This window comes from Grampus griseus, assembly GCF_964374135.1.
Source record: "Grampus griseus genome assembly, chromosome: 9".
Taxonomy (NCBI): domain Eukaryota; kingdom Metazoa; phylum Chordata; class Mammalia; order Artiodactyla; family Delphinidae; genus Grampus; species Grampus griseus.
This window is the reverse complement of record NC_139003.1, coordinates 69672500-69700115: the sequence shown is the minus strand read 5'-3', so window position 1 is coordinate 69700115 and position 27616 is coordinate 69672500.

The following is a 27616-nucleotide window of genomic DNA, read 5'->3' as shown; positions in this document are numbered from 1 at the left end:
TATATTTTTCCCCTTTTTCTCTTTTTGTGAGTGTGTATGCTTCTCTGTGTGATTTTGTCTGTATAGCTTTGCTTTTACCATTGGTCCTAGGGTTCTGTCTGTCCGGTGTTTTTTGGGTTCTTTTTAGTATATTTTTCAGCGCTTGTTATCATTGGTGGATTTGCTTTTTGGTTTGGTTGTTCTCTTCTTTCTTTTTTTTTAACTTAAAAATATTTTAAAAATTATTTTTTGTTTTTTATTTTAATAACTTTATTTTATCTTTCTTCCTTTCTTTCTTTTTTCTCTTTCTTTCTTTCTTTCTCCCTCCCTTCCTTTCTTCCTCCCTTCCTCCCTTTCTCCCTTTCTCGCCCTTCGTTCATTCCTTCGTTCGTTCCTTCGTTCCTTCCTTCCCTTCCTTCCTTCCTTCCCTTCCTTCCTTCCCTTCCTTCCTTCCTTCCTTCTTTCTTCCTCTCTCTCTCTGTCTCTCTTTCTCTCTCTCTTTCTCTTTCTTTCTTTCTTTCTTTCTTTCTTTCTTTCTTTCTTTCTTTCTTTCTTTCTTCCTTCCTTCCTTCCTTCCTTCCTTCCTTCCTTCCTTCCTCTCCTTTTATTCTGAGCCGTGTGGATGACAGGATCTTGGTGCTCCACCCTCGGAAGTGGGAGACCCAAGTTCAGGACATTGAACCACCAGAGACATCCCAGCCCCATGTAATATCAAACAGCGAAAATCTCCCGGAGATCTCCATCTCAACGCCAGCTCCACTCAACAACCAGCAAGCTACAGTGCTGGACACCCTATGCCAAACAACTAGCAAGACAGGAACACAATCCTACCCATTAGCAGAGAGGTTGCCTAAAATCAAAATAAGGTCACAGACACCCCAAAACACACCACCAGATGTGGACCTGCACACCAGAAAGACAAGATCCAGGCTCATGCAGCAGAACAAAGGCACTAATCCCCTCCACCAGGAAGCCTACACAATCCACTGAACCAACCTTAGCCACTGGGGGCAGACACCAAAAGCAATGGGAACTACGAACCTGCAGCCTGTGAAAAGGAGACCCAAATACAGTAAGTTAAGCAAAATGAGAAGACAAACACAGCAGATGAAGGAGCAAGGTAAAAACCCACCAGACCTAACAAATGAAAAGGAAATAGGCAGTCTACCTGAAAAAGAATTCAGAATAATGATAGTAAACATGTTCCAAAATCTTGGAAATAGAATGGAGAAAATACAAGAAACGTTTAACAAGGACCTAGAAGAACTAAAGAGCAAACAAACAATGATGAACAACACAATAAATGAAATTAAAAATTCTCTAGAAGGGATCAATAGCAGAATAACTGACGCAGAAGAACGGATAAGGGACCTGAGAGAAAAAAATCGTAGAAATAACTACTGCAGAGCAGAATAAAGAAAAAAGAATGAAAAGAATTGAGGACAGTCTCAGAGACCTCTGGGACAACATTAAACACACCAACATTCGAATTATAGGGGCCCCAGAAGAAGAAGAGAAAAAGAAAGGGACTGAGAAAATATTTGAAGAGATTATAGTTGAAAACTTCCCTAATATGGGAAAGGAAATAGTTAATCAAGTCCAGGAAGCACAGAGAGTCCCATACAGGATAAATCGAAGAGGAAACATGCCAAGACACATATTAATCAAACTATCAAAAATTAAATACAAAGAAAAAATATTAAAAGCAGCAAGAGAAAAACAAATAGCATACAAGGGAATCCCCATAAGGTTAACAGCTGATCTTTCAGCAGAAACTCTGCAAGCCAGAAGGGAGTGGCAGGACACATTTAAAGTGATGAAAGGGAAAAACCTACAACCAAGATTACCCAGCAAGGATCTCATTCAGATTAGACGGAGAAATTAAAACCTTTACAGAAAGGCAAAAGCTAAGAGAATTCAGCACCACCAAACCAGCTTTACAACAAATGCTAAAGGAACTGCTCTCAGCAGGAAACACAACAGAAGGAAAAGACCTACAATAACATACCAAAAACAATTAAGAAAATGGTAATAGGAACATACATATCAATAATTACCTTAAATGTAAATGGATTAAATGCTCCAACCAAAAGACATACACTGGATAAATGGATACAGAAACAAGACCTGTATATATTCTGTCTACAAGAGACCCACTTCAGAATTAGGGACACATACAGACTGAAAGTGAGGGGATGGAAAATGATATTCCATACACATGGAAATCAAAAGAAAGCTGGAGTAGCAATTCTCATATCAGAGAAAATGGACTTTAAAATAAAGACTATTGCAAGAGACAAAGAAGGACACTACATAATGATCAAGGGATCAATCCAAGAAGAAGATATAACAATTGTAAATATTTATGCACCCAGCATAGGAGCACCTCAATACATAAGGCAAATACTAACAGCCATAAAAGGGGAAATCGACAGTAACACCATCATAATAGGCGAGTTTAACACCCCACTTTCACCAATGGAAAGATCATCCAAAATGAAAATAAATAAGGAAACCCAAGCTTTAAATGATACGTTAAACAAGATGGACTTCACTGATATTTATAGGACATTCCATCCAAAAACAACAGAATTAACTTTCTTCTCAAGTGCTCATGAAACAGTCTCCAGAATAGAGCATGTGGGATCTTCCCGGACCAGGGCACAAACCCGTGTCCCCTGCATCAGCAGGCGGATCTCAACCAGTGCGCCACCAGGGAAGCCCTCAAGTATCTTTTCTGACCGCAATGCTATGAGAATATACATCAATTACAGGAAAAAAAATCTGTAAATAATGCAAACAAAGGGATGCTAAACAATACACTACTAAACAACCAAGAAATCAAAGAGAAAATCAAAAAATTCCTAGGAACAAATGATGATGAAAAAATGATGACCCAACACCTATGAGATGCAGCAAAAGCAGTTCTAAGAGGGAAGTTTATAACAGTAAAATCCTACCTTAAGAAACAAGAAACATCTCAAATAAACAACCTAACCTTACATCTAAAGCAATTAGAGAAAGAAGAACAATAAACCTCCAAAGGTAGTAGAAGGAAAGAAATCATAAAGATCAGATCAGAAATAAAGGGGAAAAAAATGAAGGAAATGATAGCAAAGATCAATAAAACTAAAAGCTGGTTCTTTGAGAAAATAAACAACATTGATAAACCATTAACCAGACTCATCAAGAAAAAAAGGGAGAAGACTCAAATCAACAGAATTAGAAATGAAAAAGAAGTAGCAACTGACACAGCAGAAATACAAAGGATCATGAGAGATTACTGTAAGCAACTGTATGCCAATAAAATAGACAACCTGCAAGAAATGGGCAAATTCTTAGAAAAGCACAACCTTCTGATACTGAACCAGGAAGAAATAGAAAATATAAACAGACCAATCACAAGCACTGAAATTGAAACTGTGATTAAAAATCTTCCAGCAAGCAAATGCCCAGGACCAGATGGCTTCAGAGGCAAATTCTATCAAACGTGTAGAGAAGAGCTAATACCTACCCCTCTCAAACTCTTCCAAAATATAGCAGAGGGAGGAACACTCCCAAAGTCATTCTACAAGGCCACCATCACCCTGATACCAAAACCAGACAAAGATGTCACAAAAAATGAAAACTACAGGCCAATATCACTGATGAACATAGATGCAGAAATCCTCAACAAAATACTAGCAACCAGAATCCAACAGCACATTAAAAGGATCATACACCATGGTTAAGAGGGGTTTGTCCGAGGAATGCAAGGTTTCTTCAATATACGGAAATCAATCAATGTGATACACCATATTAACAAATCGAAGTAGAAAAACCATATGATCATCTCAATAGATGCAGAGAAAGCTTTCGACAAAATTCAACAGCATTTATGATAAAAACCCTCCAGAAAGTAGGCAGAGAGGGAACTTACCTCAACATAATAAAGGCCATATATGACAAACCCACAGCCAACATCGTCCTCAATGGTGAAAAACTGAAACTATTTCCACTAAGATCAGGAACAAGACAAGGTTGCCTACTCTCACCACTGTTATTCAACATAGTTTTGGAAGTGTTAGCCACAGCAATCAGGGAAGAAAAAGAAAAAACAGGAATCCAAATCGGAAAAGAAGAAGTAAAACTGTCAGTGTTTGCAAATAACATGATACTATACATAGAGAATCCTAAAGATGCTACCAGAAAACTACTTGAGCTAATCAATGAATTTGGTAAAGTAGCAGGATACAAAAGTAATGCACAGAAATCTCTGGCATTCCTATACACTAATGATGAAAACTCTGAAATTGAAATTAAGGAACCACTCCCATTTACCACTGCAACAAAAAGAATAAAATACCTAGGAATAAACCTACCTAAGGAGACAAAAGAACTGTATGCAGAAAATTATAAGACACTGATGAAAGAAATTAAAGATGATAGAAATAGATGGAGAGATATACCATGTTCTTGGATTGGAAGAATCAACATTGTGAAAATGACTCTACTACGCAAAGCAATCTACAGATTCAATGCAATCCCTATGAAGCTACCATTGGCATTTTTCACAGAACCAGAACAAAAAAATTTCACAATTTGTATGGAAACACAAAAGACCCCAAATAGCCAAAGCAATCCTGAGAAAGAAAAATGGAGCTGCAGGAATCAAGCGCCCAGACTTCAGACTATACTACAAAGCTACAGTAATCAAGACAGTATGGTAGTGGCAAAAACAGAAATATAGATCAATGGAACAGGATAGAAAGCCCAAGGATAAACCCACACATATATGGTCACCTTATCTTTGATAAAGGAGGCAAGAATATACAATGGAGAAAAGACAGCCTCTTCAGTAAGTGGTGCTGGGAAAACTGGACAGCCACATGTAAAAGAATGAAATTAGAACGCTCCCTAACACCATACACAAAAATAAACTCAAAATGGATTAAAGTCCTAACTGTAAGGCCAGACACCATCAAACTCTTAGAGGAAAACATAGGCAGAACACTCTATGACATAAATCACAGCAAGATCCTTTTTGACCCACCTCCTAGAGAAATGGAAATAAAAACAAAAACAAACAAATGGGACCTAATGAAACTTAAAAGGTTTTTGCACAGCAAAGGAAACCATAAACAAGATGAAAAGACAACCCTCAGAATGGGAGAAAATATTTGCAAATGAAGCAACTGACAAGGGATTAATCTCCCAAATTTATAAGCGGCTCATGCAGCTCAATATCTAAAAAACAAACAACCCAAAATGGGCAGAAGACCTAAATAGACATTTCTCCAAAGAAGATATACAGATTGCCAACAAACACATGAAAGAATGCTCAACATCACTAATCATTAGAGAAATGCAAATCAAAAGTACAATGAGGTATCACCTCACACCGGTCAGAATGGCCATCATCAAAAAACCTACAAACAATAAATGCTGGAGAGGGTGTGGAGAAAAGGGAACCCTCTTGCACTGTTGGTGGGAATGTAAATTGATACAGCCACTATGGAGAACAGTATGGAGGTTCCTTAAAAATCTCAAAATAGAACTACCATACGACCCAGCAATCCCACTACAGGGCATATACCCTGAGAAAGCCATAATTCAAAAAGAATCAGGTACCACAGTGCTCATTGCAGCTCTATTTACAATAGTCAGGACATGGAAGCAACCTAAGTGTCCATCGACAGAAGAATGGATAAAGAAGATGTGGCACATGAAATAGAAACGAAATTGAGTTATTTGTAGTGACGTGGATGGATCTAGAGTCTGTCATACAGAGTGAAGTAAGTCAGAAAGAGAAAAACAAATACCATATGCTAAAACATATATATGGAATTTAAGAAAAAATGGTCATGAAAAACCTATTTGCAAGATGGGAATAAAGATGCAGACCTACTAGAGAATGTACTTGAAGACACGGGGAGGGGGAAGCATAAGCTGGGAGAAAGTGAGAGAGTTGTAGTGTATATATGGACATATATACACTACCAAATGTAAAATAGATAGCTATTGGGAAGCAGTCGCAAAGCACAGTGAGATCAGCTCGGTGCTTTGTGACCAGCTAGAAGGGTGGGAAAGGGAGGGTGGGAGAGAGGGAGGTGCAAGAGGGAAGAGGTATGGGGATATATGTATATGTATAACTGATTCACTTTGTTATAAAGCAGAGACTAACACACCATAATAAAGCAATTATACTCCACGAAAAATGTTAAAAAATAAAAAATGAGAGGGGGACTTCCTTGGTTGCACAGTGGTTAAGAATCCACATGCTAATGCAGGGGACACGGGTTCCAGCCCTGGTTCAGGAAGATCCCACATGCCATGGAGCAACAAAGCCTGTGCACCACAACTACTGAGCCTGTGCTCTTGAGCCTACGAGCCACAACTACTGAGCCTGCATGCCACAATTACTGAAGCCTGTGCAGCTAGAGCCCGTGATACACAACAAGAGAAGCCACTGCAATGAGAATCCCGCGCACTGCAATGAAGAGTAGCTCCCGCTCGCCACAACTAGAGAAAGCCCGCGTGCAGCAACGAAGACCCAATGCAGCCAAAAATAAATAAATAAATAAATAAATTTAAAACATAATTAAAAAATGAGAGGAACAATGAAATAAAACGTTTATATTCTGCTTAAAATTATCTTTTAGACAAATAATAGTAACAGTAGGCAGTAATAGTAGAATAGCAACAACTAATATTTATTAAGTATCTGGTATACATCAGGTATTATGGGAAGCTCTGTGTGTCCCGTACATCGTCTCATTTAACACTTACAGCACAGAAAGGATTCATTCATTCATTCAACAAGTACAATGGTAAGTGCCTATTTTGTGTCCATATTGCACTAGATGCTGGAGATAGAATGCTGAACACCATATAGTCCTACAATCATGCTTGTAAGGAGGTGGACTGGCGGTGGGGGGGGGGGCGCGGAGGAACATTAATTCCATCCCTGGGGAGAAAGAGAGGGAAGTAGGGAGGGAAGAACAGAACATAGGAGCCTCTGCTCTCCTGCCATCTCCATCACTTCTTAGCCCCAAGTATGTTTTCTGTTTGCAAGAGAGAGTGAGCAATTCTTGGGGTTTGGCAGGGGCCCATTAGACCTCACAGATAGAGGTGGGGGAGCCTAGTTAAGTGCCCAAGGCCCTAAAGATGGTTACCTGAGTTCAAAGTCTGGCTTCCATAATGATTAGTAGCCTTAGACAAGTGACTCAACTTCTCCCTGCCCCAGTTTCCTCAAGTGAGAAATGGGATTAATCGTAGCTCCTGCTTTGAAGTTATGATAATTAGATTATGATTCATTTAAGGCATGTAATACAGTATGTTAACCTTAGCTATTACTAGTACCAGCTTTCCTGGGGACACTGTGGTTGGAATCTGAAGGTTTTTCTTTTCCTTATACCAGCATGTGTCATTGTTGATTTCATTATACTTTATTGCCAATTACATTCCTGTTAAAGGTAGAACCAGTGCAAAAACAACTGTTTGGGGTATTGTATATTTTATATAATTCATACATATCAGTAATATGAAATCAAACAGATAGTTGAAACTGTGAACTCTACATTCCACATAAAAGTTTTAAGTTTCACCAATGATGGGAGATAAGGAATGGAAAGATCTGAATTACCCCTAATAATTTAGTCTAGTCCAGGCATTGATTCTTTCTTTCTTTTTAGATGAATTTTTTTTATTGAAGTATAATTGACTTACAGTGTTATGTCAATCTTTGCTGTACAGCAAAGTGACTCAGTTATACACATGTATACATTCTTTTTTATATTCTTTTCCATTATGGTTTATCACAGGATATTGAATATAGTTACCTGTGCCATACATTAGGACCTTGTTATTTTTCAATTCTAAATGTAATAGTTTGCCTCTACCAACCCCAAACTCCCAGTCCATCCCTCTCCCTTCCCCCTCCTCGTTGGCAACCACAAGTCTGTTCTCTATGTCTATGAGTCTGTGTCTCTTTCAGAGGTTCATTTGTGCCATATTTTAGATTTCGCATATAAGTGATATCATACGGTATTTGTCCTTCTCTTTCTGACTTACTTAGTAGGACAATTTCTGGTCGCATCCATGTTGCTGCAAATGGCATTATTTTGTTCTTTTTTATGGCTAAGTAATATTCCATTGTATACATGTACCACATCTTCTTTATCCATTCTTCTGTCGATGGACCTTTAGGTTGTTTCATGTTTTGGCTATTGTGAATAGTGCTGCTCTGAACATAGGGGTGCATGTATCTTTTTGAATTATAGTTTTGTCTGGGTGTATTCCCAGGAGTGGGATTGCTGGATCATATGGTAGTTCTATTTTTAGTTTTCTGAGGAACCTCCATATTGTTTTCTGTTGTGGCTGCACCAACTTACATTCCCACCAACAGTGTAGGAGGGTTCCTTTTTCTCTACATTGATTCTTAATGATATAAATATCTGAATGTACTGAAAATTTGTAAAACAGAGATGATACCATTAAGGAGAGCTGCTGTTTCTGGAATTAGATATTAAAATGAGAATTCTATAAAATGTAAATATTCTGAATTGCAGCACCACACATCAGTGTGATGAGATGGGAGCTGCTTCTCTAGGAGCCAATAACTGCCTTCTCTTTTTAAAGAAAAGCGGTGTAATTATTCTTTCTTCATCTGTAAAAGGAGTATATCCCAAGAGTTCTTTTAGCATTCTCCATTCCAGATTTCTATGATTTTAGTACTCTAACTTGGGTAATTATTTGAATGATGAAGATATACTTTTCTAAAAGAACTTTTGAATACATTAAAATTGGCATGCAGATAGAAATTTGAAGCTCTTACGTTCCACTGATACTTTTGAAACATAACTGGCATAGTTTTTACTTGTCTTTCTTTCAGGGACCAATAATCTTCTGTAAATATCAACATCAGTCTTTGTGAGAGAGGAAGAGTTGACAGCATACAGATCACACCTTCACACTAGGCTACCAGCAGAAACTTCCAGTTTACCCCTTTGTCACCTGTGCTCCAAAGGTAAGCACTTGTAAGCTGTTATAGCCTTCAATTTAGATAAGCATTCAGAAAACAACAGCTTGATGATGATAAAGATAATGACTTTTCATTATCTGTAACCTTTCACCTGGGAGAATTTAAAAGGATTTTTTAATGAGAAAAAAAATCCATCCAGAAATTTAATTTCAGGAGAGTTTTTTTTTTTAATCACAAATGGATGTTGAATTTTATCAAAAGCTCTTTATGCATCTGTTGAGATGATCACATGGTTTTTATTCTTCAGTTGGTCAATGTGGTGTATCATATTGATTGATTTGTGGATATTAAAAATCCTTGCCTCCCTGCGATAAATCCCACTTGATTATGGCATATAATCCTTTTAATGTATTGTTGGTTCGGTTTGCTAATATTTTGCTGAGGATTTTTGCATCTATGTTCATCAGTAATATTGGCTTGTCATTTTTTTTTTTTGTGATACCTGTGTCTGGTTTTGGTGTCAGCGTAATGCTCGCCTTATAGAATGAGTTCAGAAATGTTCCTTGCTCTGCAGTTTTTTGGAATAGTTTAAGAAGGTTAACTCTTCTCTAAATGTTTGGTATAATTCACCTATGAAGCCGTCTTGTCCTGGACTTTGGTTTGTTGGGAGTTTTTAAATTAGTGATTCAGTTTCATTACTGGTAATTGGTCTGTTCCTAGTTTCTATTTTTTCCTGTTTCAGTCTTGGGAGATTGTACATTTCTAAGAATTTATCCATTTCTTCTAGATTGTCCATTTTATTGGCATATAGTTGTTTGTAGCAGTTTCTTATGACCTTTTATATTTCTGCGGTGTCAGTTGGAACTTCTCCTTTTTCATTTCCAATTTTATTGATTTGGGTCTGCTCCCTTTTTTTTCTTGATGAGTCTGATTAAAGGCTATCAATTGTGTTTATCTTTTCAAAGAACAAGTTTTTAGTTTCAGATTTTTTTCTCTTTTTTTTGTCTCTAGTTCATTTATTTCTGCTCTGATCTTTATAATTTCTTTCCTTCTGCTAACGTTGGGTTTTGTTTTTTCTTCTTTCTTTAGATCCTTCAGGTGTATGGTTAGGTTGCTTGTTTGAGATATTTCTTGTATCCCAAGGTAAGCTTGTGTTTTTATAAACTTCCCTCTTAGAACTGATTTTGCTGTGTCCCATAGGTTTTGGACTGTCATGTTTTTGTTTTTATTTTTCTCTAGGTATTTTTTCATTTCCTCTTTGATTTCTTCAGTGATCCATTCGTTCTTTAGTGGCATATTGTTTAGCCTCCATGTGTTTGTATTTTTTGCAGTTTTTTTCTCGTAGTTGACTTCTAATCTCATAGTGTTCTGTTCAGAAAAGATGCTTGAAATGATTTCAATTTTCTTAAATTTTCCAAGGCTTGTTTTGTGGCCTAGCATGTGATCTATATTGGAGAATATTCCATGTGCATTTGAAAAGAATATGTATTCTACTGTTTTGGAATGGAATTTTCTATATATATTAAGTGTATCTGGTCTAACGTGTCATTAGGGGCCAATGCTTCCCTATTGATTGTCTGCATGATCTGTATGTCGATGTAAGTGGGATGTTAAAGTCCAGTACTATTCTTGTGTAACTGTTGATTTCTCCCTTTATGTCCATTAATATTTGCTTTATATATTTAGGTGCTCCTATGTTGGGTGCATATGTATTTACAATTGTTGTATCTTCTTCTTAGATTGATCTCTTGATCATTATATAATGTCCTCCTGTGTCTCTTGTAACAGTCTTTACTTTAAGGTCTGATATAAGTATTGCTACCCCGACTTTCTTTTGATGTCCATTTGCATGGAAAACCTTTCTCCATCCCCTCACTTTCAGTCTGTATGTGTCTTTAGATCTGAAGTGAATCTCTTGTAGGCAGCATATATACGGGTCTTGTTGTGTATCCAATCAGCCACTCTGTGTCTTTTGATTGGTGCATTTAGTTTATTTACCTTTATGGTAATTATTGATATGTATGCCATTTTGTTAATTGTTTTGGGGTTGTTTCATAGGTATTTTTTGTTCCTTCTTCTTTTGTTATCTTCTCTTGTGGTTTGATGACTCTTTAGTTTTATGTTTTGATTTCTCTTTCTTTTTTGTATATGTATCTATTATAGATTTTTGGTTTGTGATGAGGTTTAAAAAGCCATGAGGTTTTTATACAGCTATATATATATAATTGTTTTAAGTTGCTGATCTCTTACTTTCAGATGCATTTCAGCAACCTTCCACTTGTACTCTCCCCCCCACAGAATTTTTTTGATATCATATTTTATATCTAATTGTTTTGTGTATCCCCTAACAGCTTATTGTGGATATACATGATTTTACTACTTTTGTTTTTTTAACCTTCCTACTGGGTATGTGAATGATTTCCTACCTTTACTGTATGTTTGCTTTTCTGGATGAGTTTTTTCATGCTGTAATGTTCATGTGTCTAGTTGTGGCCTTTTCTTTTTCACTTAGAGAAGTTTCTTTAACATTTCTTGTAAAGCTGGTTTGGTGGTGCTGAATTCTTTTAGCTTTTGCTTGTCTATAAAACTTTTCATTTCTCTATCAAATCTGTACAAGAGCCTTGCTGGGCAGATTATTCTTGGTTGTAGGTTTTTCCCTTTCATCACTTTAAATATATCATGCTACTCCCTTCTGGCCTGCAGAGTTTCTACTGAAAAATCAGCTGATAGCCTTAAGGGAATTCACTTGTGTGTTATTTGTTATTTTTCCCTTGCTGCTTTTAATATTCTCTCTTTATCTTTATTTTTTGTCATTTTTAACTACAGTGTGTCTTGGTGTGTTCTTCTTTGGGTTCATCCTGTATGGGACTCTCTGCATTTCCTAGACTTGGGTGATGGTTTCCTTTCTCAGGTTAGGGAAGTTTTCAGCTATTATGTCTTCAAATGTGTTCTCTGTTCCCTTTTCTCTCTCTTCTCCTTCTGGGACCTCTATAATGCAAATATTAGTGTGCTTGCTGTTTCCCAGAGGTCTCTTAAACTGTCCTCATTTCATTTCATTCTTCTTTCTTTTTTCTGTTCAGCAGCAGTGATTTCCACTACTCCGTCTTCCAGCTCACTGATCTGTTCCTCTGTATCATTTAGTCTACTATTTATTCCTTCAAGTGTATTTTTCATTTCAGTTTTTGTATTCTTCATCACTGTTTGTTCTTTATATTTTCTAACTCCATGTTAAAAACTTCTGACTTCTTGCTCTGCGCATCCATTCTTCTCCTGAGATCTTTGATCATCTTTACAATCACTACCCAGAATTCCTTCTTGGGTAGATTGCCTATCTCCACTTCACTTAGTTCTTCTTCTGGGGTTTTATCTTGTTTCTTTCTCTGCAACATGTTCCTCTGTCACCTCATTTTGCTTAAGTTGCTGTTTGTATTTTTATGTATCTGGTAGGTTAGTTACATTTCTGGACCTTGGAGAAATGGCCTCCTGTAGGAAAAGTCCTATGCATCCCAGCAGTGTATTCCCCTCTTATCACCCAAGCTATATGCTCTAGGGGTTCCCCCTATGAGGGCTGCTTGGGTCCTTCTGTTGTGGCAGGCTGACACTGAGGGCAGTCTGGTAGGCTTGTGTGGCCCCCAGTCTGATTGGTTGCCAGGTCCTACCTTGTGCAGAGGCTGCTGGTTGGGGTGGTGGGGGCTGGGTCATGAGGCAGCCAGCCACAGAATCCCAGGGGGCCCTGGAGCTAGTGCCAGCTCACTGGTGAATGGAGTCAGGGTCTAGAATACTCTTGGGATATTGCCCACCCACTGGCACATGAAGCCATGTCCTCGGGTTAGTGCCAGTCTACTGGCAGGCATAGCCAGATCTGGGAGTCTGTTTGCAGGGCCCAGGGGTCTCAGAGCTGGTGTCATATAGCTATTGGGGGGGGTTGATTCCTGACACAGTTGGGTATGGGGTCCTGGGTGTCCCAAAGCTTGTGTTGGCCTGCTAGTGGGCAGGGCCAGGGCCCAGCTGGCCCCAGAACAGGGTCTCCCTCATAGCTTTTTATAATGAGATAATTTAAAATAGGTCTGGCTCACAGTAGCCACTTCATAAATATTAGTTCCCTTTTTCTTTTCCTACGTCAATACATTTTGAACTTGACACAAATGAAATGAAAACACAGAAGACATTTGGGGTGGTTCTTTTCTGCCTTTTCCCCACCATGGGGTGCTGGATTCCACTTAAGAGAGCTGATTTTGCCTATCCATCTGTTCCCGATTCTGTGTTTACTGATGTGACATTGGTGGCTTAAAATAAGCATGGTGGTAATATTTACACCATGAAAACTGACTAATTTTACAAATCAGCACTGTTTTGTTGTTTGAGAGATGGTTGTTAAACATTTATCAGTACACCACTACTAATGTCTATCAGTTTCTTCAAGACTAAATTTTATTATTATTCAGGGCCACATTAAGTGTCTCATCTCTTTGTCATGACCAGTAAATTTAACCAAGTTCTCATCAGTCGGGAAATAGAGAACCTCAACTGGATAAACACTATATTCTTAACTAACCAGTTAATTTCTCTGTGATTTTTTTTTGGGGGTGGTAAAAAACAAACAAACATGAAATTGACCATCTTAACCATTTTTAATTGTACAGTTCAGTAGTGTTAAGTGTGACTTGTTATTTTTTGTCTTCTATAGCATGGTTTATGTGGTGGAGGATGGGCATGATTATAAAATGTCTAAATGGTTTTATTTCATTTGCAAGAAGGTGGTTAAATTCTGTTATGGTCAGGCTTAATTATCACAATTAGTTTTCGGTTGGTTTACTTCTGGCTGGTCTTTCAGAAGCCCTTGAAACTGATTTCACATCAGGCTAGCTTTTAGGGACCTTGGTCATTGGGAATTCTGGACTTCCTTAGAACATTGAAGTCATGTGATACAGTTTTAATGACCGCCACAGTTTTCCTGACTCTCAGTTCCAAATTCCGGATACCTGAGACAGGACTGGGGTCCACCGAGCTTGGTTTCAGAAGACACAATTGCATTGCTCCAGTGCTGGCTCCATGGCAATCATTTTGAATGATGTGCTGGCAGAGCTGTTCCTTCATGTAGAGAGATTCTGGGCAGTTAAAGCACCTAGTCTAGTACAGTGTGCTTTATATATCAAATGATGATAAATGATGGCTTTAAAAAATAATTAATCAAGGTAGTTGGCATTGTAGTTAAGAATGTCCAGAATAGTATATATAGCATAGATAAAATTAACATAAAATTTCTATAATCGCAATGAGAGAGAAAGAAGAGAATTAGTTAACATAATTCATTTGGGACTCCATCTGGTTAGAATTTTAGTTATATAATTATAAAACTAATTTCTTGGATTTAAAACAGAGACCATTCTTTCTGATAGTTTCTGGTGTGATTTAAGCATTAACACATGTACACTCATATTGTTCAAATCAGAAAGGGGGTTTCAAATATTTTTAACCCCACTTCCCCACTTCAAGTGGACAAATTGTGATAAAAACAGTTGAGGTGAATAGTTCCCAGGCAAATAAGAGTTTACAGTGAAGTGTGGAGTCTAGGTCTTGAGTAGGCATTTCCCCAGAAGGTGGTTATGGTATAGGACACAGCGTAGAACGTGGCACAGAGATTTGGACTGTGAGTCGTTCCTACCTACTGTTTTTACACCACTGACAAGCTATGTGATCTTGGGAACATCATTTAAAACTTTCTGGGCCTAAGTTTCCTGTCCATAAAACAGGGAGAATAATATCTATTTGACAGAAATGTTTTGAAAATTAAGTTAAATAATGTATCCTTGTACTCAGTAAATAATACTTTTACTCAGTTTTCAGTTACAGGTTATCTTTTTCATGTATAATCAACCATTTACACATATCTAATGTCTACATATTACTTCATAACTCTTTTTCAGCACCAACGATCTGGCACATGCTGTGTGGGGCGAATGGGATACCATGGCCCATCTAAAATGATCCCTGCCCTCAAGTAGCTAAACGCAAAGCTATTTGTTATTTAATTTGAGTAGCTATCACCAGTTTTTTCATATTATAAAGCCATGCCTAAAAAGCACTAGCCAAAAATCTAGAAACATGAGATGTTTGCACATGATTTTCATATTCAGTGGTCTGTAGGATATGCAGTCCTTATGGTAAAGTGTAAAGCAAGTAGCCAGCTTGGAGGACAGCCTTTTCTGGAAGGGTATTTATGGAGAAGTGTTCTTTGCCACATTGAGTTTGGGTAGCAGTATCTTCACTTCTGACTGTATGTCTTCTGTATAATACACTTGGAATTTAGCTGCTCAGAAAACAAGTTCATTTCTTTTTAAAATATAGATTTATTATTTTTATAACTACAAATACAGTGCATTGAAGGGGACACTGCTACACTGTAATACACCACCAGAGCTCTCCTACAGGATTGAAAGACTTCTACGTCTAGCTGCTTGGAGTATCTCAAAGTGCTACAAACTGGGTGGCTTAAAACAACAGAAATTTGTTCTCTCATAGTTCTAGAGGCTAGAAGCTCAAAATCAAGGTGTTGGGAGGGCCACAGTCTCTCCAGAGCCTCTACAGAAAAACCGTTCCTTGACTCTTCCAGCTTCTGGTAGCCCCAGGCGTTCGATTTCTGTATCTGTCTTCACGTGGTAGTCTCTTTTTTGTATTTTTGTGTTCATGTCCAAATTTTCCTCCTCTTATAAACACACCAGTCATATTGGATTGGGCCACACCCGAATTCAGCTTGCTCTCATTGTAACTTGATTACATTTACAAAATCTTTCTAAATAAGATCACATTCATAGGTACCAAGGCTCAGGACTTGAATGTGTCTTTGGGGGGCACAATTCAATTCATAACATCCTGAATATTTACATTATTCTTATTAATAAGATACTACTATGGCACTTTAATAAACACTGACTCATGGTTCAGGAAAATTCAGTTTTATGTAACCATAATCTTCTTATTGAATAAATAGGCAAGGGGGAAGGCAGTGGACTTACTCCTGGCTTATAAAACAGCTCAGAAAGAAATAACCTTAATTAAACTGACCAAGCTGTAGAATGTAAGCAGAATCTGTTTTCTGTGTTCTAAGGACCAAGAACTTATCTTGAGCTCTCTGCAGTATTGCATATCTTCGAGAGTATTAATCCAGTGATTTCTTATGAATATTTGGGGGCAACAGAAACAAAAATAAGCAGATGGAACTGTGTTAAATTAAAAAACATCTTCACAGCCAAGTAAACCATTAGCACAATGAAAAGGAAACCTAGAAAATGGGAGAAAATACTTGCAAACCACATATCTGATATGGGGTTAATATCCCAAACATACCAGGAACGCATACAACTCATTAGCAAAGAAATAAAACAATTAAAAACGGGGCAAAGTACCTAAATAAACATTTTTTCCAAAGCATGTATCCAGTTGCCCAAGGTGCCGAACATCACTAATCATCGGGAAATGCAAATCAGAAACGCAATGAGATGTCACCTCACACGTGCAATCACAAAGACAAGAGATGACAAATGCTGGTGGGGATGTGGAAAAAAGGGAACCCTTATACACTGTTGGTGGGAATGTAAATTGGTGCATCCTCTATGAAGAACAATATGGAAGTTTCTAAAGAAATTAAAAATAGAACCACCATCTGATCCAGCAATTCCACTTCTGGGTATATATCCCCCCAAAATGAAATTATCTCTTGAAGCTATGTCTGTACTCCCATGTTCACAGCATTATTCACAGTAGCCCAGGTATGGAAACAACCTAAGTATCTGTTGATGAATGAATGGATCAAGAAAATGGGGTATATATACACAGTGGAATATTAGTCAACCTTGAAAGAGGAAGAAATCCTATCATTTGCAACAACAATGGATGAACCTGGAGGGCATTATGCTAAGTGAAATAAACCAGACAGAGGATGACAAATACTACATGATAGCACTTATATGTAGAATTCTAAAAGCAAAAATAGTCAAATTCATAGAAACAGAGAGTAGAAAAGTGTTTGCCGTAAGGTGGTGGGGGAGATAGGAAGAGATTCATTAAGAGGTATAAACTTTCAGTTATAAGATGAATAAGGTCTGAGTATCTAACGTATAACATGGTGATTATAGTTGATAACACTGTATCATATGACTGAAATTTGCTAAAAGAGTTGAACAACAACAACAAAAAATTGGAAAGTAGGTAAATGCCCTTATTGTGACTAAATGTTACAAGGCACATTCTGGAGCTATTTCATAGTGTGGTGCTTTAAACTATGGCATACAGAAACAAGCGTCAACACCAGTAGGCTACCACCGAAAGTGGCATTTGGTATCATGAAGGATGAATTAAAAGCTACCACAGAACCAGCCACAGCAGAAGCTCCCCCCGTTAGGGGTACAGGACCCGCACAGCTCATCTCTCATCTCAGATAATGAGCCACTGTGACTCTGGGAGCTCTGCCTGGTGACAGCTGAGAGCAAAGGCCGTGACTTCTGGCTTCCAGTGCTGCAATGTGATCTTTCTTCTCCTCTTTTTGCTTTTTTCTCCGTAAAAATTGACAATGAAGACCTTTTTGAGGGGGGAAATGACATAAATCATTGCAAATGGAGATAAATCAGTTAACAGACAAGAGAAGCTGATCTGGAAACCAAGAGATAATATTGTGTGTAAAATAAAGTTCATACATTCATGAAAAATAAAACTGTGTTTTTGTTTTATGTTCTGTTTTGTATTTTGTTTGATTTTATTAGGGCATATAATAGTATCCTCTGTATTTGGTGAAAATAAAAATTATTTTATAAACTTGAATTAGAGGCATAAAGGAAGAACTCCTAAATCTGGCATCTCATAGGATAGATATAATGAAATGTACTGAACCTTGAAATAGGGAGCTAAGTAGAAATGATCGTTATGATTATTTTGTCGTGGCATACAGTGGTCATTAATAGTGACAGAAAAGGCAAGACCTTGATTTTAATTGTGCCAGAGGTTGTTTGTAAAAGTTAGAACATCTTCTCATATGTCAAGAGAATATGAATATTCTAGACTAGGAGTTGATGCTGTGAACTAACAGCTTTGGATTCTAATTTAGTGTAAATTTTTTTTAATCAAGAAAAGAGACATTTTCAACAGAAATAACTCGCTCACGGTACATGAATACATAACTCAGGCCGCATTTTAATACCTCAAGTGTAAATGAATGAAAAACATATGAATTACATCTTCCTTCAAATATCCAAGTAAAAAACAAAAGGAGAAAATGCGCTTGACAAAATGAGAGCATTTCAAGTTACAGACACACACATACACATACACACACACATTCACACACACACACATTCTGGATGACTTAGCCATTCCACATGGATTTCATTCTATTTGTAGAGTTTGTTTCCTGTCCTTTATGTATTATAAAAATTGTCTTAATTTTAGAAGCAGTACAAACACCATTTTATGATATTTAAATAAACTCAAATGTCTTCTTGCATTCCATTTTTTCAATGCTATGCTAAAACTAAAAGGAATGGAAATAGCCTAGTCCAAATATCAGGGGTTTTGGAGTGTTTTAATCGATACCTTATTCCTGTTAATAAGTCTACATGTTTTCATCTTCTTCAAACTCCACTCGTCTTAGGTAGATGTATTTACGGTCCTTGTCTGATAATTCCACTGCAGCTTCAGATGGTTTTCTCATGTTATATCTGTGCTTGGAAATTTTTTTTTCTTCATGTCATTTTTGGTCTTCCAGTTTGAAAAGCATTCTGTATTCTAGTACTCAAACATGTCCTAAAACATTACTTCCTCCAATAAAGCATTTTAAAGCTATTTGGAAAAGAGCTGACATTTTTATGGGCAGAATCAAAAATCATTCAACTATGCAAGAGTTGGATTTGCCATAAGGAGACTCCTGGTTCATTTCCTTGATTCAAAACTCTTCATCCATAGTCTTTGAAGCTGTTAATCTCTGAAGTAGTAACACCTTTCTAGTTTTTCAAGCATCATCTGAATGAACTCCTAGCCCCTGATGATGACAGGTTTGGGTTGAGAGCAGCGTCGTGCCCAAGCCATATTAGAAATGTAGATCTGGAATCTAAGAGTGAGAATAGTGCCATATCATCATCTTTTGAAAGCTTGGTTATGAAGGAACAGAAAGTTCTTTTTGGAAAATGGTTAAGGGAGTTGAATCATACACATATTTGTTATTAAGGTCACAGGCTACACAGAAATTTCTGGCATAGCCATCCTAGGTCAGTGTGCAATAGTTGGGCACGTTGTCTTTCTAAAACCCACAAACTCAAAAACAAACAGGAAAAACAGACAAACGGTGTAAATATTTATTTGATGTAAATATTATGTCCTAAGGGGAGGCAAATGTATTCCTATGTTCAAGTCGTAGAGAGGTCTGCAAAGGCATTAGGAATCACTAATCACATATCCAAATTCTTATATATCGTTGCCCCTTGAACAACACAGGTTTGAACTGCATGGGTCCACTTATATGCAAGTTTTTTTCAACAGCAAATACCACCGTACTATAAGAGCCCAGTTGGTTGAATAATCAGTTGCAGAACTGGAGATACAAGGAACTAGGGACACAGAGGGACAACTATAAGTTATGTTTAGATTTACGACTACATGCAGGGTCAGTGTCCCTAATGCCTGAGTTGTTCAATGGTTAATTGTGTACATATTACCATGAGACATAAACTCTGGTCAGAACCTACAGGCAATGTTTTTCTACTTCTTTCTTCTGAAATAAGAATTTAAATTATTTAAATTCCTTCCTACATAAAGAAAAATATAAAGAATAAGTGTCCTCCCACAATAATTGGCTTAATTTAATTTCTGACAAAATGCCATTACAAGTCTGTCTTACTCTGCAGAATCTCAAGTGTTATTCTTATGACTAACATAGAAATATGTTAGCTTTTTCCTTAAAGAATTCGAGAGAAAATATTTTATTCAGCTAATAAGAATAAAAGTGGAAGCTGAAGTACCAAGGCTAATGACATTTATTAGCTTGTCAAGTTTCTTACTGACCACTCTTCATGTATTTGTAATTGATAAATACTCTGATCTTGAAAATGAGTAATAATAAGTTTTCAAGTCATTAAGCTTAAGTACTGATTCTACTTGCTACCTAGTGAATGATCTAAGCCTAGGAACCCAGTCTAGCCTTGCCAAAACTTTCCAAAATCCTGACTTTCATAGAACACAGTTTCCTGCTGTAGAAAATGTGGATAAAAGTAAAATTATTTGCTTCATGATACTGTTGTGAGAATCAAGTAAAGAACGTTGGTGAAATAGTTTTGTAACATTTTAAAAGACAGTGTTAATGGTTGCATTGAAAAACAAAATTCAGGGCTTCCCTGGTGGCGCAGTGGTTGAGAGTCCGCCTGCCGATGCAGGGGACACGGGTTCGTGCCCCGGTCCGGGAAGATCCTACATGCCGCGGAGCGACTGGGCCCGTGAGCCATGGCCGCTGAGTCAGCGCATCCGGAGCCTGTGCTCCGCAACGGGAGAGGCCACAACAGTGAGAGGCCTGCGTACCACAAAACAAAAAACAAAATTCATCTGAGTACATTTTAAAGATCATACTAGCTTTATTCAGGGATTCATGAATCAGGCAGCATCCAATCTAGCAGGTACAAAGGAGCTCCAGAGAGCTATACAAGGTACAAGATTTTATAGGCAGAGGGCGCAGGAAGAAGGAAGTTGTATTAGGCAGGAAGAAGCAGATTGATTATTGCAGGGTTTCTTTCCTTATAGGAGATGGTGGGGGTCTATCAGTCTGATTAGCTAACTGATGGTAATCAGTAGAGTCCCGATTGGTTTAAGATTCCATGTCTGGGAGAATCAAAACTGTAATTAAGTCTCAGTTTTGTGATATAGGGCTTAGCATAAGTGACTTCTTTTGGGGACTCATGTCTTGTTTTTAGCTTGTTTAGTGCCTATTAACAAAGGAATTAGGTTAATAATTATTTCAGGGTGATTAATATATTTCTGCACTATTTATCATTGCCCACATGTTATTTATACTGTATTAGATGAACATCATCCCTCTGCCTGTGGTCCGCACTGTTCTCGGCACAAGAGCTGGCCTCCTCTGTCTAAGTCAGCCTCACCTTCCTCTACACCCTGCCCAGTCTGCCGCTGCTGACCCCTCAAACCCACCAACCCCCAGGGCTCCTCTCCCTCTGTGGAGAATGGAGAGAAGCTCTGTTCCCTTCTCATGAGCAACTTTCTCTAAGAGGGAATCCCACAGGAGGACTGGGGAGCCTCAGCTACACAGTCCAGTCCTAGCCAGGGTGAACAAGAGCTCCTGGCAAGGAAGAAAGGAAGGATTATTATGGGGGGCACAGGTGGTAAATGGCTTCCATTGTGCCTGGACTATTGCTTTCTCTGATTTATGACTCTACTCTGAAAGACCTCATCTTTCCATCTGTGTGGTCAGATGGTTTTTGTTTCATTTTCATTTAATCCTTGTTGTCTCTTTCTTCTGTTGTACCCCGTCAGCCAGACACACCCAAAGATAGCACACTCATTAATAATAATCATCAAAACCACAAAGAGAGCTTAATTGTTATAATTAAGAATTAAGAATTACAGCATGTGTATAATCTCCCCTAAACTAATTGCATTTAAAACAAAGCAGTTAAACAATTGATTGAATTATTAATGGATTATTAATCAAGTATTGATTTATTTATTATTTAATAATAAATTTATTTATTATTAAGTATTGATTTATTAACTAAAAATGGTTTAGTGATGGGTGTTAATATACTGTGATAATCATTTTATAATCTATACATATATCAAATCATTATATTGTACCCTCTAATACAGTGTTATATGTCAATCATATCTCAATAAAACTTGAAAAAATAAGGCAATTATTTCTACCTATAAAGGCCTGTATTCTTGAAAACATTCAAAATGCAATTGACAATAAAGTGAACACATTAGATATAGTTTGTATGGACCACTCTCAAGTATTTTGCTCTTGGAGAAAAACACAACGTGTGTTTTATGTTTAAGAAAAAACAGTAGTAATTATTTTTAAGCTGTTCTTAAGTAATATTTATCCAAATAGTCATGCCCTCAAGAGAAACTTTTGACTCTATTTCTCCTTACCTTAATTTTTCTCTTATTGCTTATTATAGGTCAATAGAGGTAATCTGGCTAAAAGAGAAAATCTCAATGTTCATTTGGTAATTGTGGGCATGTTTGGGATGTGTTTGCAAAGGCATTTGTTAAAAGATAGTTTTAGAATTATTTATTTTAATTATTTCGAAGAAGGCAGCTTTGAGCAAAGAACTGTGACTATGTATTTCTGTTCCAAACACAGCAAATTGCTGATATTGAATGTAAAATTTCCAGTCCATAGGCCACTACTACCATGACTCTTTTTCCCCATACAAGTAAATTATATTTGAAAATAATCAATTATTTTAATCCTCGTTTTAATAAGCCACATTCATTGATAACAAAATCTCATCCATCCACTTATTCATTTCTTCAAAACTACTTGTTAAGCCCCTACTATGGGTAAGGTACTGGGGCTATAACTGTGAAGGAGAAGTTGTCCGTGACTGCAAGGAGACAGCCTGGTAAAAAGGACAGTCAGTAGTGTGATACTTGCTCCATGCAGGCTGGCAGGAGCACTGTGAGATCCCATAGAAGGGGCCTAACCCCCTCTGGGCAGGAGGGTACACAGGGGTAGGGAAGTTGGAGAATTGGATCTCCAACTCATGATGAGTGGGAGTCAATCAGGCTAACTGAAGGGGTGGGTAAGAAGTCAGTGTGTTTCAGAGAAAACAACGTAGAGGGGAAGGTGGGAGATCTGCGTTTTTTATTGTGTCTAGAACTGAGTGTGTGTTTGTTGGGGGCTGGAAAAAAGAGGGTCCAGAAGAGGGGAGCGGAAAGATTAAGAGGTGAGACTAAGTTGTGAATAGAGGCTTAATCCTGAAAAGTCTTACAAAGGCATGCTAAAGAATTTGAACCGCTGAGTACAGTGGTGGGGAGTCACTGCAGAGTGTCAAGCCTGGAAGAGAAAAAAGTATACTTGTTATTTAGAAATAGGACTCATTTTCAATGTAGACAATGGGTATTTTGCCCATGAGTATGTACCAGCTATCACAAGATATGCAAAATGTAAAGTAAAATGTATTCAACCAAGTTGGGATTTTCCATAGATTACATTATTTTAACATTTAGACTATAGACCAGTTGTTCTTAACATAAGTAACAACTAATTTTCTAAAGAACTGAAATAATTTAGGTTGTGCATTTAAAAACCTGAAATTCATCTCTCACTCCTTTCCTACTGCCTAGGCAAATGTATCAGTTTTAGACAGTAAACTCTTGGGCAGACATGTTTTTATTAAAACACTTGAGCAATTTTTTTTTTTCTCCCTTTGGCTATTCAGTAACGGATAATTTAGGTTTTTATAAATTGAGTCAATTTGTCTTCCTTTAAAATAAATATGTTATCAGATATTTAGTGAGATATTGCGAACAAGGCCCCGTGAGTTTCTGGGAGACACAGTAATGTCTGATATGGTTTCATCCCACAAATCTCTTAACTTATAGTAATTGGAGAAAGGAGACATACATGCAGAAAAAATGCATGATAATACAGGATAGTACATGACAGATATCAGGTAAGTGGAACTGATATTAAGAGTGAATAAAGTTTAGGGAAGGAAGTGACACTTTGAACAGGATGCAAGAGAAACTGGGTTCCTTATCTTTCGTGCAATAAATATTTATGGAGAACATTTTCTAATCTTGGCATTCAGCTATACAGTGTCCCTGTTTTCATGGAGCTTGCTTTCTTTGAGGGAGATAGACATGGTAAAAATAAATATTTAAGATAATTTGAGATAATAACAGATTTCATTAAGAATATGAAATGGGAGGCAGACTAACTGAGGAATCTGGGTACTATCTAATCAGAGGTACTTCTCTGAGGAGGAGACATTTGAGACTGGATGATAAGAAGAAGCCAGCAATGATCTATGGAGAGAGAATTCCAAGTAGAGGAACCAGCCAGTCTAAGACAGGAATACATTTAGAGTGTTCAAAGTTCAGAAAGAAGGTCAGGGTGGCTGGAGGGATTGCACTGGGCAAGGAGAGAAAGGTAGAAAATAAAGTGAAAATGTGTCTAGATAAGGAGGGGCAATGGAAGTCAAGGGGGAAAGATTTGTATTTGTTATATATGACATGGAAATCCATTTCAGGGTTTAATGTAGGGTAGTGAAATAATGTGTTTATCTATTAAAAAGATAATTTGGCTGCTGAGCAGAGAAAGGGAGAGAAATCAGCTGTATCAAGTGCTATTGAGAATACAAGGAGGTCAAAGAAGTGACCATTGCTCTTGGCAATATGGAAATCATCGTGACCTTGACAAGAGTCACCTGAGTGGAGCAGTGCCAAGTGAACTCCCAACAGCAGTTGGTTGAGGAGAAAATACAAGAAGAGAAAGTGGAATCCATGAAACACATCTTTGTGACAGTGATTAAATGCCTTAAAAATATTCTGCTATAATAGTATCACCTTCTGTTAAAAACTTTGCACAATGTAGCACACCCCCCCAAAAAAGTATTTTAAAACAATATTTTTGTTGTTGTTGTTGGGCTAAAGTGCTTTGCCTTATTATTGTCTCACTCATTTCAACAACACTGTGAGGGTGTGTGTGTTGGGGGAAATGATCATATCTAATTAACTTTGACATCATAGTAGCACATTTGCTGCAGCAACACTTGGTTATATAAACTTTTAAAAAAATGTTTATTGGAGTATAGTTGCTTTACAATGTTATGTTAGTTTCAGGTGTACAGCGAAGTGAATCAGTTATACATATATCCACTCTTTTTTAGGTTCTTTTCCCATATACATCATTACAGAGTACTGAGTAGAGTTCCCTGTGCTATACAGTAGGTCCTTATTAATTATCTATTTTATATATAGTAGTAGTGTGTATATGTCAATCCCAGTCTTCCAATTTATCCCTCCCCTCTTCCCCCCTTGTACCCATAATTTGTTTTATACATCTGTGACTGTTTCTGTTTTGTAAATAAGTTCATTTGTACCATTTTTTTAGATTCCACATATAAGCAAGATCATATGATATTTGTCTTTCTGACTTACTTGACTCAGTATGACAATATCTAGGTCCATCCATGTTGCTGCAAATGGCATTATTTTGTTCTTCTTTTATGGCTGAGTAATATTCCATTGTATATATGTACCACATCTTCTTTGTCCATTCCTCTGTCAATGGACATTTAGGTTGGTCAATGTCCTGGCTATTGTAAATAGTGCTGCAATGAATGTTGGGGTACATATATCTTTTTTTTTTTGAGGTACACAGGCCTCTCACTGTTGTGGCCTCTCCTTTTGTGGAGCACAGGCTCCGGACGCGCAGGCTCAGCAGCCATGGCTCACGGGCCCAGCCACTCCGCGGCACGTGGGATCTTCCCAGACCGGGGCATGAACCCATGTCCCCTGCATCGGCAGGCGGACTCTCAACCACTACACCACCAGGGAAGCCCCATATATCTTTTTGAACTATGGTTTTCTCCAGGTATATGCCCAGGAGTGGGATTGCTGGATTATATGGTAGCTCTATTTTTAGTTTTTTAAGGAACCTCCATACTTGTCTCCATAGTGGCTGTACCAGTTTACATTTGCACCAACAGTGTAGGAGGGTTCCCTTTTCTCCATACCCTCTACAGCATTTGTTATTTGTAGACATTTTAATGATGGCCATTCTGACCTGTGTGAGGTGATACCTCATTGTAGTTTTGATTTGCATTTCTCTGATAATTAGTGATGTTGAGCATCTTTTCATGTGCTTTTTGGCCATTTGTATGTCTTCTTTGGAAATGTCTATTTAGATCTTCCACCCATTTTTTGATGGGCTTGTTTGTTTTTTTGATATTGAGCTGCATGTGCTGTTTGTATATTTTGGAGATTAATCCCTTGTTGGTTGCTTCATTAGCAAATATTTTCTCCCATTCTGAGGGTTGCCTTTTCACTTTGTTTATGGTTTCCCTTGCTGTGCAAAACCTTTTAAGTTTAATCATGTCACATTTGTTTATTTTTGGTTTTATTTCCATTACTCCAGGAGGTAGATCAAAGAAGGTCTTGCTGTGATTTATGTTAGAGAGTGTTCTGACTATATTTTCCTCTAAGAGTTTTATAGTATCTCGTCTTACATTTAGGTCTTTAATCCATTTTTAGTTTATTTTTGTGTACAGTGTTAGGGAGTGTTCTAATTTCATTCGTCTACATGTAGCTGTCCAGTTTTCACAGTGCCAGTTATGTAAGAGACTGTCTTTTCTCCATTTTATATTCTTGTCTGCTTTGTTATATATTAGGTGCCCACAGGTGCATGGGTTTATATCTGGACTTTGTGTCCTGTTTCATTGATCCATGTTTCTGTTTTTGTGCCAGTGCCTTACTGTTTTGATTACTGTAGCTTTGTAGTATAGTTTGAAGTCAGGGAGACTGATTTCTCCAGCTCTGTTTTTCTTTCTTACGATTGCTTTGGGTATTTGGGGTCTTTTGTGTTTCCATACAGTAAAACAATATTTTTTAAAGTAAAAAGGAACTTTAGAGACAATCTAGCCCAGCCCTTCCATTTTACAGCTGGCTGAAATGAAATCTGGGGAATTTAACTAGTAGAAGAACCAGAACCAGGTGCCTAACTTAGAGTTTTCTGTTCTTTTTACTATTACACTTTACACATATTCACTAATTTCCTTTGAAGAAAGTTTTATTAGAATATCGTTTTACAGCTGAGAAAACTAAGGCACAGAATATTGAAGTATCTTGGCCAAGGTCATACATCTAGTAAGTTCTACAGAGCCAGAATTCAAAACCCAGGTACCAGATTCAGGAGGCCACATTCTTAACAATTATGCTATTATATTTATTATTCCATATAATTCTAATCCTTAAGACTCTATTTAAAATGAATATCTGCATACTTTACTGTTAACATTTCTGTGGTCTCATAACATATCTAATTCCATTTAACCCCAGTGCATCCCATCATTACTTTCTGTAGAAAATACTGTTTATGTTTAAAGTTCTGCTTGAGTATTCGTTTTTAAAGTATTCTTAAAATTTTTATTTTATATTGGGGTATATTTGATTTACAGTGTTGTGTTAGTTTCAGGTGTACAGCAAAGTGATTCAGTATTGCTTGAGTATTCTTAACTTTTATTCTTTTTTGTGGTGGTAAAAGTTGATACCATGTTGGCATGTTCATATCGCTCACTGAAACAAGCTTTCTAAAAAATTTGTTTGTCATTGACTGACCAGTGTAATAAACCGGTTTGTGAGGAGAGTAAGGTAAGAAATCATTACTCATGGCTGTGCTTGCCAATCTCCAAACTTTACCTTTGTCATTATTCATTAAATTGCCTCTTTCCAACATCTAAATTTTAAAAGGAATAAGATCATCCCTTTTTTCAGAGCATCTGCCACATGGTTCTAGGCAATAGGGATTTAACATTTTTCCTAAGAATAAAAATATATAAATGGGATTTTCTCTTTTTTCAACCTCTTAAATAAAAACAGTGAAATTTCAGGAAACAATATTACTTCTCTCATGTCCCTTGCTTTCGTAAGATCTGAACTTCACAATTCAAC